The sequence below is a fragment of the Nannospalax galili genome, unplaced genomic scaffold, assembly GCF_000622305.1.
Source record: "Nannospalax galili isolate Female #2095 unplaced genomic scaffold, S.galili_v1.0 scaffold406, whole genome shotgun sequence".
NCBI classification, from domain to species: Eukaryota; Metazoa; Chordata; class Mammalia; order Rodentia; family Spalacidae; genus Nannospalax; species Nannospalax galili.
Window position 1 is genome coordinate 4,991,490 of NW_008357033.1, and position 11,885 is coordinate 5,003,374.

The 11,885-nt window shown below is 48.5% G+C and overlaps 1 protein-coding gene across 2 annotated transcripts in view; it reads right to left on the reverse strand.

Annotated features, from left to right (window-relative positions):
- Positions 1 to 11,885, reverse strand: part of Atp2b2 (ATPase plasma membrane Ca2+ transporting 2) — a 361,587-nt gene that overhangs the window by 214,073 nt on the left and 135,629 nt on the right. The window contains exon 3 of one of the 2 annotated variants that reach the window (XM_008854881.3): positions 8,991 to 9,086. The exons of the other annotated variant lie outside the window; for it this stretch is intronic. The gene's annotated coding sequence lies outside the window, so the exon portion shown is untranslated. The remainder of the gene's footprint in view (positions 1 to 8,990; positions 9,087 to 11,885) is intronic. 2 annotated transcript variants of the gene reach the window in all.

An 11,885-nucleotide genomic window follows, 5' to 3' on the forward strand; every position in this document is an offset into this window, starting at 1 on the left:
AAGGGAGAAAGATTAGGCAGGAGGCTGGGAACTTGTCTGAGATTCAAACCCCATTGTGCCTGAATAGAGTGTCAGACACCCCCTAGGCCTCCTCTGCCTGGGAAAGGTGCAGGAAGCCTGTAGCATGTCCCAACTAGGATTCACTGCCCCTGTGGGTGGGGCCGCATGCACAGTGGGAACACAAGTGCTGCACACACTTGTGCTGAGGAGCCACACCTCTTGTCTCACTTGAGACTCACAATGGCTGTATGTATTACTTATGCATCCATAGTTCTTCCTCTTCTCCAACTTACAGGGTGGGAAACTGAGGCACAGAGAACTGATATGTTTCCCAAGTGACACACAGGTCTCCTTTCCTCCTTCCATCCCTCCAGCCTAGGGCCCAAACCTTCCAGCTCTCAGTTCTGTCCCTTAATACTGGGCGTTTCCATCAGGCCAAGCACCTTCCCTGGTGACCCAGGCTCCCTGGGGGACCAGCTTCTCCTACCTCAGTCTGGGATGGTGATGAATCCTGCCCTGCCGGGGTCCCTTCTAAGTTCCAGGCCTCCAACACAAACTCTGACCTCTTGGTGTCAGCACCTGCAGCATCTGTACACGTCTTCAGCCTGTGGCAGCAACTCCATGAGAGGAGGCCCCAGCAGGCCAAGCAGTGACTCCGGTGTTCAGCTGGCTTGGCTGCCTCTCTTTCTGGTCTGGAGACCAGCAAGGAGGGGGAAGCCAGGCTGGCAAGGGGCGGGGAGCATGGCTGGGCACCAGGGGCTTGGGACTGGCCTTCTCCATGTCCTGACAAAACAGGGGACTCTGCCAAAAGCAATGTGGGTGGTGGATGTGGCTGGTGCTCTGGGCTTCCTCCCCGGGCCCCGATCCTATCGGCAGCAGGCTGCGGGCCAGCTACCTGGAAGTTCTTTTCTTGTGAGGACTCCCTGTACCACTGGCCGGTGAAGAGCTGCCCTGGGAATGGGAGGGAGGCTGGCCTGGAGGCCTGCAGCTGCCCAGCCCGAGGAGGCTTCTGATGAATGGCCATGTGTCTTCAAGGGGCTTGTAGAGGTCAGCCCATGAGGGGGACCTGGCCAAACAGCCAGGCTATGCCTCCTCCAGGAAGCTTCTCTGGGCTTAGAGGAAAAAAGGTAACAGAGCCTGGCAGCCACCCGTCTCTTGGCCCAGACACTCCTTGTCTGTTCCCTTAGAACGTGCCTGATTACTCTGGTTTAGGAAGAAAACATTCATTGTTTTCCTGGGAGGAACTTGTCCCTTTTCCAGAAGCCAGAGGAAACAGCCCTTTCCACGTGAGGAGCTAGCTACCCGGCTGCTGTACCACCCCCTCCACTCCCCACCTCTCCACTGATGGAATGTTGTTTTAAGCTTTTCAGGTATAGGGACCTTACCCCTGATGATTTTTTTTTCTCTTGCTCTCTTCTGCTTCTCAGTTCTTCACTTTTTAAAATATGGTTGAAACCTAGACTGTATTATGACTACTTTGTGGGTAGAGGTCACAGCTCCAGGGAGTGTGGGCAATGGCGCCCCCCAGTGGCAATGCGAGGCTCTGCAGAGCTGGGGTGTGTGTAACCTGTTCTCACACAGTGCCCTGACTTAGTGCTTTTAGCTTAAGCACTGCATCTCTACCACATTTACTGCCTCTCTGGACTCAAGCTCTAGATGCACCACTCTGCATAGGGCTTCTAGTAGTAAACTATGGTGTCGCAGTCTCATAACTTAATCCTTCGCCATACTCCCTTTCCTCAGTGAGTATCAAACCTACTGTATCTCATACAAGGGTTACAAGACAAGACCTGGACTCTGTACTCATGAGAAACAGCTTTATGTATTAATTTCTGCTCACCCATGTGCTCAGAGAACAGAGCAGGTACCCCCTGTCACACTCAAGCTCAGTCAGTTCAGCCCTGCTAAAGAATCTGTGGGTGGTCCTCTGTGCCAGCTAGACACTGGGCTCCCTGGAGACTACACCCAAGAGCCACTCACAGATGGCTGAAACCATCTGCATCACCTTCCTTGTTGTCAGTGAGGAAACAAAGGCCCAGAGAGAAGAGAGTGCCTATGGGATGCCAAGTCCCACTCAAAGCCCTTTATAGTCACCTCTCATTTGGCAGATAGGAATCAGCTAATAGACCACAGAGAAACTGGGGCTGGGGAAGTGACAAGATTAACCAGGACTTTGGGGGTTTGATTTGAATTTAGTGCCCTGGTGTGCTCACGGCTGATCTGATGCATCCTGACCTGTTTACAGGGTGAGTGACGACTGCCAGTGCTGACATCAGATAGGAATACTGTCAGCTAGTGTTCAGTTGGAGCACAGGGGGGAACCTTAGTATTAGGGTCTGGGTAGTTACTTTTACCTTCCCAGACCCCTGAGAGCAGAAGAGAGTAGAGAATTGACAAGGAGATAGGGTCTACCACCCATTCCAGCCCAACTGAGTGGTGGGTTCAGGGTGCCTGTGGGGATGCTCAGTATAGGTGCAAACCAAGAGCAGGTAGAGTCTCAGGCTCTTAGAGCACCTGGGAAGGGTATGGCCCTATCAGGGGACCAAGACAGGAAGTGACTCCCTCATCCTGTGAAGACTACACTGGGAAAGGCCCCAGTGGCTCAGCACCTACCTGTTCAGCATCAGGTGGCTGCACACTGGCTGCACTACCCACATTCCTACCCATGACTGCCCCCAGCCTGAGCCCCTGGCTTGCCATACTGCCCTGAAGTCCAGAAGCCAGTTGTTCTGGCAAAGAGCAGCCTCAAATCCTCTCACTCTTCATGGGAGACAGTGACTCCGGGAACTCAGAGGCCATGAACTCAGAGGGACCCAATGAGGCTACGAGCTAGCAGGACGGTTCCTGGGAGCAGCGATTTTGTGAGGAACATTGTCATTTTAGAAAATGACATAAAATTATTTTTGAATCTTTTTGAGAATCCCAAGATTATGCATGAATCCATGGCCAACTAAAGATCAACTGCACAGAACTGTGGTGGAATTAGGGATTGAATTGTATCCTTAAAATACATGTTGGAATCCTAATCCTCAGGACCTGTGATGTGGCCTTGTTTGGAAAGTCTTAACAGAGCTAATGGAGTTAAAATGAGGCCACGAGGTGGTCCTGATGGGACTTGGTGTCCCCATAGGATGGGGACGGTTGGACAGTGGGAAGAAGAGGTGATGGTCAGGGATGGAGACATATCAACATGCCAAGGAAGACTAGAGACAAGTTAGCAAGTGGCCAGGAGCCAAGAGGGAGGCCTGGGATGGATCAGCCCCATGGTAGCAGAGGGAGTGACCTGCAGATGCATTGAGCTCTTGCTTCTAGACTATAAGCCACTCGGTTTGTGGCTCTGTGTCACAGCAACCCTAGAAAACTAATTACAGACAGCAAACTACAGAGTCAAGAGATGGACACAGTCCCCAAGAAGGACTTCTTGAAACTCAAATCAACAACCGTTCCCATTTGGGGCCACTGAGTAGTCCCTAGAGTGGACACATCATATATTTTTCTCCCATTTAATTCCCCAACATCCTCAGACAGAAGCTTCTTACTCTTCTTCTAAAGAAAATGTAACTGAGACAGAAGAGAGGGAATGATGGGCCCAGAATGGTATAGGCAGGATGTGCACTTGGTAGAGGCGGGAGGTGTACACTGGGGACACCTCACCAAGCTGGCATGGCATGGGATGGCTCCCAGAATTCACACACTGTTCCCAGGGCTTCGGGATGTTCGTGCAACCTCTGGGCTCTGTCTGTCCCCTGTAATTTGGACTCTTAGGCGGTGTGGCTGGCGAGAGGTTCCCTGAGGAAAACAGGATTTCAGGAAATACTCAAGTTCACTCCATGGATAAGCTGTGTAAGAATCCTCAAGTGCTCTCCAAGCCTTTGTTTGGGCAAGTCTTCTCTGTTTACAAAGCTTCTTCTCAAGGATCGTGACCCCATGGATCATGGGACCTAGAGCCAGTGCCTGCATCCCTGGGTTCCACATTCATGGATTTAACCGAGGCTTGAAAGTATTTAAAAATGTTTTAGCTGGGTGTGGTGGTACATATCTTCAGTCCTAGTACATAGGAGGCAGAGGTAGGTGGATCTCTGAATTCGAGGCCTGCCTGATCTACATAGTGAGTTCCAGACCAGCCAGGGGCTGCATAGTGAGACCCTGCTTCAAACAAACAACAAACAAACAAACAAACAACAAACAAACCTTATTAAAAAATAAATAGGGGCTGGAGAGTTGCCTCAGGGATTAAGAGCACATAGTGTTTTGCAAAAGACCCGAATTTGGTTCCCAGCACCCACATTGGGTGACTCCCAACTGCCTATAACTCCAGTTCCAGGGGAGTCAATACTTTCTTTGGCCTCTGTGGGTACCTGTACTCACAGGAATATACCCATACCCATACATAGACACACACGTATACACATAAATAAAAATATATCTTTAAAAAATAAAAATAGCCGGGCGTGGTGGCGCACGCCTTTAATCTCAGCACTTGGGAGGCAGAGGCAGGTGGATCTTTGTGAGTTGGAGGCCAGCCTGCTCTACATAGTGAGTTCAAGGCCAGCCTGCTCTACATAGTGAGTTCCAGGACAGCTGGGGCTACAGGGAGACCCTGTCTCAAAAAGACAAATTTTTAAAAAATTTATTATTATCAATGTGTGTAAATGTGTATGTGATGTGAGGGTGGGGCACATGTGCCACAGCCTGTGTGTGTGTGTGTGTGTGTGTGTGTGTGTGTGTGTGTAACTCAGAGAACAACTTAGTGGAGTCAGTTCTGTCCTTCCACCATGTGGGTTCTGGGGATTGAACTCAGGTCACCAAGTTTGTGTGGCAAGCATTTTACCCACTGAGCCATCTTGCTACCCCCAGCATTTTGTTTTAAATCACACCTCTACCGAAGAGGTACAGGCTTTTTCCTTTTTATTCCCTAAACAACACAGCAGCTATTAGTAGTACGGATTCTGCCTTGGGCTTTGTAACTCAGAGAGAAACAACTAAAGTGTACTGGAAGTTGTACTTAGGCTATAAGCAGACACCATGCCATGTTATGAAAGGGTCTGGAGCATCCGCTGGTCCCCTACAGATACTGAGGGAAAACACACTATTGATATTTTAAGCAGCAACAAGTTGCTTTAAATTTATTTATTTATTTTTATTTTATATGTATGAGTGTAGCCTAGGCTGACCTCAAACTCACAGTCCTCCTGTCTCAGCCTCCTCAGTGCCTGGATTACAGGTGTGTGCCACCACACCTGGCTAATATGTATTTAAATCTGGGTCTGACTACTCGCTATTGGGGTTTATTTTTGACTTATTGCATGTATTCTTCGATTTTCTTCCTACCTTTATGCCTCATTTTTGTGTATCACATTTAAAGGAATGGTTCTATATCCTCTGCCTAAGAATACATTGCTTGGATATGGAAGTTTTGCCAGATGAACTTTAAGAAAATAATTTATTTACATTTATTTTATGAGTGTTTTGCCTGCATGGATGTAAGTACACCTTGTGTGTACAGTGCCTACAGAAGCCAGAAGAGGGTGTCAAATCCCCTGGAACTGGAGTTACAGATGGCTGTGAGCTGCCATGTGGGTGCTGGGAACCAAACCCCAGACCTCTGGAAGAGCAGCCAGTGCTCTTCACCACTGTATCATCTCTCTAGCCTTGCAGATCAACTTTTTCACATGGAAGGAGATGCCTCTGATAACTTGAAGGACATTTTGCTGTAGTGTTCCTGTACGGGCTCAGATGATTTGCACTCTTTCTCTGTGTATGCTCCTCTTGGCTGAGGTGGGGTTGGTGGCTCCATTATGGAGGAGACACTGGGCTCCTCAGTCTGCTCCAGTGCAGGTTCTCTGGAGTTGAAGAGGGTCTGCCTCCAGGAGGCTCCTCTACTCTGGCCCTGAGGAGTGAGGAGGCTCTGGAAAGAACAGATCAGCCTCTCCCAGCTTCCAGGGCTCCTGGGGGTTCTGGACCCTTCCAGAACCAGATCCTAAGGGCCCAGGCCAGTCCTGGGCCAGGACACTGCAGAAGGCTAACTTAGATTGGTGAAGGCCTTGCCTCAGACTTGTACACACAGACAGGTCAGATTGCTGGTTCCTAACTCTGCTCCAAACCTGGACTCAAGCCTGACTGCCTGGGTTCAAATCCTACCTTGGCTATGTGATTTTTTTTTGGTCTTTTTGAGACAGGGTCTCCCCGTAGCCCCAGCTGTCCTGGAATTCACTATGTAGACCAGGTTGGCTTTGAACTCACAGAGATCCACCTGCCTCTGCCTCCCAAGTACTGGGATTAAAGGCATGCGCCACCATGCCCGGCTGCGTGATTTAACACTGTTTCAATTGTGTCTTTTATAAAATCAGAGTCATGGCTGGCCCCACCTACCTCATAGGGTCATTGTCACGACTAAATGGTGAGTATTTTGAAAATACTTAGACTATGGCCTGGCTCGAAGCAGGAGCAAATGCAATGTGTACTATGGATATTTGTGTAGCTGTTGCTGTTATTAACATGAGCTCATCCAGCCACCCTGGATGGAGGGCTGCACAGGTACTAGACTGAGAGGCCAGTTTTGCTCCTTCCTAGTTGAGTGACTCTGGACATTTAACTTAACTAGTCTGTGTCCTCTTCTGTGAAATGGGGATAAAACAAACTTCTGAATGTCCTAGGCTGCTGGTGAGGATTGGGGCATACAATAGTACCTGGATGACAGATGCGCTTAGTAATGTCTAGGTGCTATCAGTGACATTGGTGGGACAATGGTTTCTACTGACTACTAGACCCAGGCTGCTACAGCTGCCAGGGAGAAAATTAAGGCCATCTTGAATGGCCCCTAAGGTGGAGTCACTTTGGATAGACATATTTTGGGGGCTGGAAGGTCTCAAAAGGGCCAGGTAGTTCCTTCTGTGCACTCTTGGATTCTCCTTGCCCAGCCCTGGGACCTAAGACCCAGAGCTGTGATTCAGCCCTTCTCATAAACCCCTGCCCCTGATTCTCCCAGCAAGCAGTCTCCAGACCCCAAAAGCTTCACCACTGTGTGCAGGTTACAACTCAGGCTCTTCCCAGGAACCCGTTGGCTCTGCCTGACTGTCCATGGGGCACTCTCACCTTGGGCTTGCACAGTCTTCCCAGTCACATCGCTCCACCCTCCAAGTTCCTCTTCTCCCAGCGCCACCTGCTCCTGTGCATCTGCCCTAATGTCCTAACGCTCTCCTGGTCTGTTCCTACCATTGGGGCCTCCGCTTAGATGTCCCCTCTTCTAACCACTTGCTACTTCTTAGCTTGTTACCCCGGTTTGCTTTCTTCAAAGAGCTTCTCGTGTTCAGAAATCATCTTCTGCACTCATTTTCCCACTGTTCACTACAGTGCCAGAACTAAGAGGACAGGATCCTGTAAATTTCATTCTTGAGAATATCCAGGGCAGATTCTGTGGTTGACTACACATAGAAAATGCTCAATAAAAATAGCAAACGAATGGACAGATGGCCAAGCCCTGACTTCAAGTGTTCTTTACATGAGAGAAGGCGAGCCTGCCGAAACGCCACCATGTGGTCACCAACCACGGCATGGGAAGTCTTGTGACCCACCTCAGGGCCATGTCACCTTCTCCCTCCAAGGATGGTTCTCCATGACCTCTTTCCTCATCCACGCCTGCCTGAAGCTGCTGGGTTTAGACACCCGTGTGTCTGTTCTGACTTATCAGCTGCTTGATATTCAAGAAATGTGAGCAATTATGAAAGTGTTTGGAAACAATCTGGTTAGTCCCCAAGCACTTGGGTGAGAAAGCAAACTTCAGGAGGGTGAGAGGTCTGAGTGATGCTGAGGGCAGGGGAGAGGGACTCAGTGGCTGCATGTGTCTGTTCTGTTCTCACCCCATCTAGAGTTCTTCGCAGCCCTCAGGCCAGGCAAGGGGAACCATTGAATAGTGGGAATCTTCAAGTGGCTTCCTGCCCTAAGAACAGCCTCGATGGGAGGTTCAGGTATGGTGACTGACCTGGAGCTTGGAGGATCTTAAGGAGAGGAAGTAGGGTCTGAGGCCAGAGCATGAACAGTACCAGCTGCAGCTCTGCCACAGGAAGATGGGGTGCTCAGTGCACGGACCCCAAAGCTTTATATATTATCAGAGAGCAACATGGACACACTAAAGCAAAAACAGAGGCCCAGAGAAAGGTCTGCAGAAGCACGGCCACTCTCAGAGGACTCTTGAGGAACTACATCAATGCCAGAGGCATCCCAACCCTCAGAGAGGGCTGTCTCCCTAACAAGCATAGATCAAGCACCTGGTACAACCACTCATTCAAGTGTTAACTGAGCACCTGCTGCATCCCAGCCATTTTGCCCAGCACTTTACATGGAACACCTTTGCTTGACTATTACAAGATGCCACTGCTGCCCCCATGTTCCAGATGAGGGAGCTGAGACCCAGAGAGGCAGCCTCAGTTGCAGAACTGATTTGAACCCAGACCCTAGTCCAGCCTCCAAGCATGCTGCTGCCATCCAGCTGGTCAACCCTTTCTTCACTCATCTCTTGGTCACAGCAGCCTGTCTGAGCCCCACCTCTGAGGCTTCATGTCGCCCAATTGGTGGAAGAGGGGCCAGAATGACTGGGCTGCTGGCCTCTCATGGGGTAGCCATCTGTCCTCTTAGAGCAGAGGTTGGGTACATCTGCATGGATCCCCAATGCCAGGGAGGGCAGGGACAGACCACGATGAGACTTGTCCACCAAGTGACTGGCACAATGCTGCTCTGTATTCTATACAACACTCCCTGTTCAAAGTCAAAGGGATTCTGGGAATTTACATAAACCAGTCCAATGTTACAACATTGATACATGTGCCCCCATCAGGTGGCAGCATAAGGTAGCTGCTTTCCAACGCACTTCATTCATGTCCAGTGGCCCTTCCATTAGCACCCCCTACCTGTGTGGGTGCACACAGCATGCACACAAGCATCAGCTTTCTTCTCTCACTTCATCTTCCCCAAGACCCCAGTCTTCAACTCACCCCTCCATTTCTTCTGGTCACATCAGAGGTATCAGGGACTGTGAAATGGGACCCATGTCTTGCTGACTCTGGGGACTGGGTGGATGAGGTTCAGCTCTGGAAAAGGGGAGAGATATCCATGGTTAGGGTTGGGTGACCTGATGATGACTCCGGTCAGGAAGAAGCAGGAAGGGAACAGTGGTATGTAGTGTTCCTTGGGTACTGGCACAGGTTAGGGCCAGTGATGGGTGGGGATGGAAACGGAGAAACAGGGAGTCCTTCCCTGCTTGGTTGATCTAGACACCCAGAACCAGACTCTGCCTTCTCCTTGAGGTTTCCTGGTGAGCCATGTGCCTCCAAAGTCTTAAGCTCATCTGGTGTGGCCTATGAGGTAGAATGTCCACAGTATGTGCTCTAGAGAGACAGAGGCGCTTTCCTGGAAAGTGGCTTAATTTTCTCAGCTTTTGTTCCCCATCTGGAAGACAGAGAATGACCGCTTCTGAGGAGTTTTGTGAGAGGAAATTAGAATTTGCACAAATCCTTTGGCTCCTAGAGGGGCTCAACAGGCAGGTGAAGAAGTTAACTGGATACTATATGTCTTTCTGTCAGGCTCCTTTATCATTCCATCCATCTATTCATCCATCATCTATCCATCCCTCCATCCATCCATCCATCCATCCATCCATCCATCCATCCATATCTGCCCACCTAACCGTCTATCCACTCATCTATTCAACCACCCATCTGTCTGTCCATCTATCCATCTGTCCATCCATTTATTCAAGCATGCATCATCCATCCATCCATCCATCCGTCCATCAGTCCACCCACTCATATAATGATCAGTCCATGCATCTGTCTAGCCATTGATCTAACCATCATCTATCTATCCATTTATCTGTCATTTTAAGGGTAGTATCACTTTAGAGGAAGCTGCAAAGAAATATACAGGGAGGTCCTGTGTCCCTTCCCTTGCCCACACCCAAACTCAACATCTTGTATAATTATATGGACCATCAAAATCAGGCAAGTGAAACTAGACAGTGCTTAAAGTTTACTCCAATTTCAGCAGTTGTATATGTGTTTGTGCGTTTGAATGTGACTTCAAGTTATCACCACCGGAGTACAAAACTGTCCTACACCACAAGGCCTCCTCGGCTACCCTCTTACAGTCACCCCATTCTCTCCCCACCCTCATCCTGTACTCTGGCTGTAGAGCACTGTTCTTCAGTGATGTGAGAGAAACAGAACCAGACAATATGTAAACTTCTGTGAGTCAGCTTTTTTCAAAAGATAGGATAATTCTCTGGAGATTGATTTAGATTTTATTTTATTCATGTATTTGTATTGTGTGTATGTATGTTTTGTGTGCATCCATACTGAGGCCAGAGAAAGATGCTGGATACTCTGGTCTATCATTTTCTACCTTATTTCTTTGAGACAGGGTCTCTCACTGAACCTGGAGCTAGGCTGGTAGCTCCAGAGTTGTCTCCACCCTCCACAGTCCTGGGGTTACAGGTGTGCATCTGGCCATGCTCAGCTTTATATGTGGGTGCTAGGAATTTGAACTCAGTTCCTCATTCTGGTGTAAGAAGCACTCTTACCACTGAGTCTTCTCCCAGCCCTGTGATCTAGTTTTTTTTTTTTTTTTATTGTTCAGTGGTCCTCCATGCATGGACACACCACAGTTTAACCATTTACTGATTAAAAGACATCCAGGTTATTAGTCCACTCAGGAAACTATTATGAATCATGTTGCTTTAAACAACCACGTAGAAATTATTTGTGTGTGTGTTTTCAACCTGAGTTTCCATTTAGTTGTGTTTAATGTCCCAAAGTGAAATTTCTGGATCAGAGGACAGTAGCACAGTTTTTAAGGAAATGGCTAAATCCTTTTTCTGAGTACTGGTCCTGTGTCACCCTCCTGAGTTGAGGTCTGATTGGTTCAGTCTTTCTGCATCCTCCCAAGGCATGCTGCCGTTATTGTCCACGTCAGCCATTCCAAGCCATTCTTGTGCTGCTATTGAGCTGTGGGTCTAATCTGCATTTCCCTAATGGCTAGCCACACTCAGCACTTTCCCACATGTTCTTTGCTGTCTGGACATTGTCTCTGGAGGATCTCTTCATGCTCTTCCTTCACTTTCTAATTGACTTGCTTTTAAAATTTACATTTATTTATTTTGTGTGTATATGTATGCCTGTGCACATGCACCATCACATATGTGTGGAGGTCATGGGCAGCTCAGAGGACCACTTGTGGGAGTTGGTTCTCTCTTCCTACCATGTGAGGACTGAACTCGGGTCATCAAGTTTTGTGGCAAGTGTCTGTTCCCTATTGAGCCAACTCGTCAGCCCTGATTTATTTTTCTTAACTGTTGAGTTTTGAGACTATTTTTTTTTTTGGTCTTTTTGAGACAGGGTCTCCCTGTAGTCCTGGCTGTCCTGGAGCTCACTATGTAGACCAGGCTGGCCTCGAACTCACAGAGATCCGCCTGCTCTGCCTCCCGAGTGCTGGGATTAAAGGTGTGTGCCACCACGCCCAGCCTGAGACTATTTTTTAATATGCCAGATAGTAGTACTTTGTGGCTCTATAAGTTTGGTGCCTTGAAGGTTTTCTAAATTTTATTTTCACTTATCAGAAGTTTATTTGTTGCCTTAGAACAGAATGCTTTGAGTTTATACTGTTTGGGATTTACTGAGCTTCTTGAATCTTTAGAGAGGTGTGTGTGTGTATGTGTGTGTGTGTGTGTGTGTGTGTGTGTGTATGTGTCTCAATTTGGGGACATTTTCAGCCATTATTTCTTTGAATACTTTTCAGTTCTAGACTCTTTGTCCTCTTCCAGAAGTTCAGTGACAGGAACATGGTTTATAATCCCACAGTTCTTGAAGGTTCTGTTAACATTTTTTCCTTAGTTG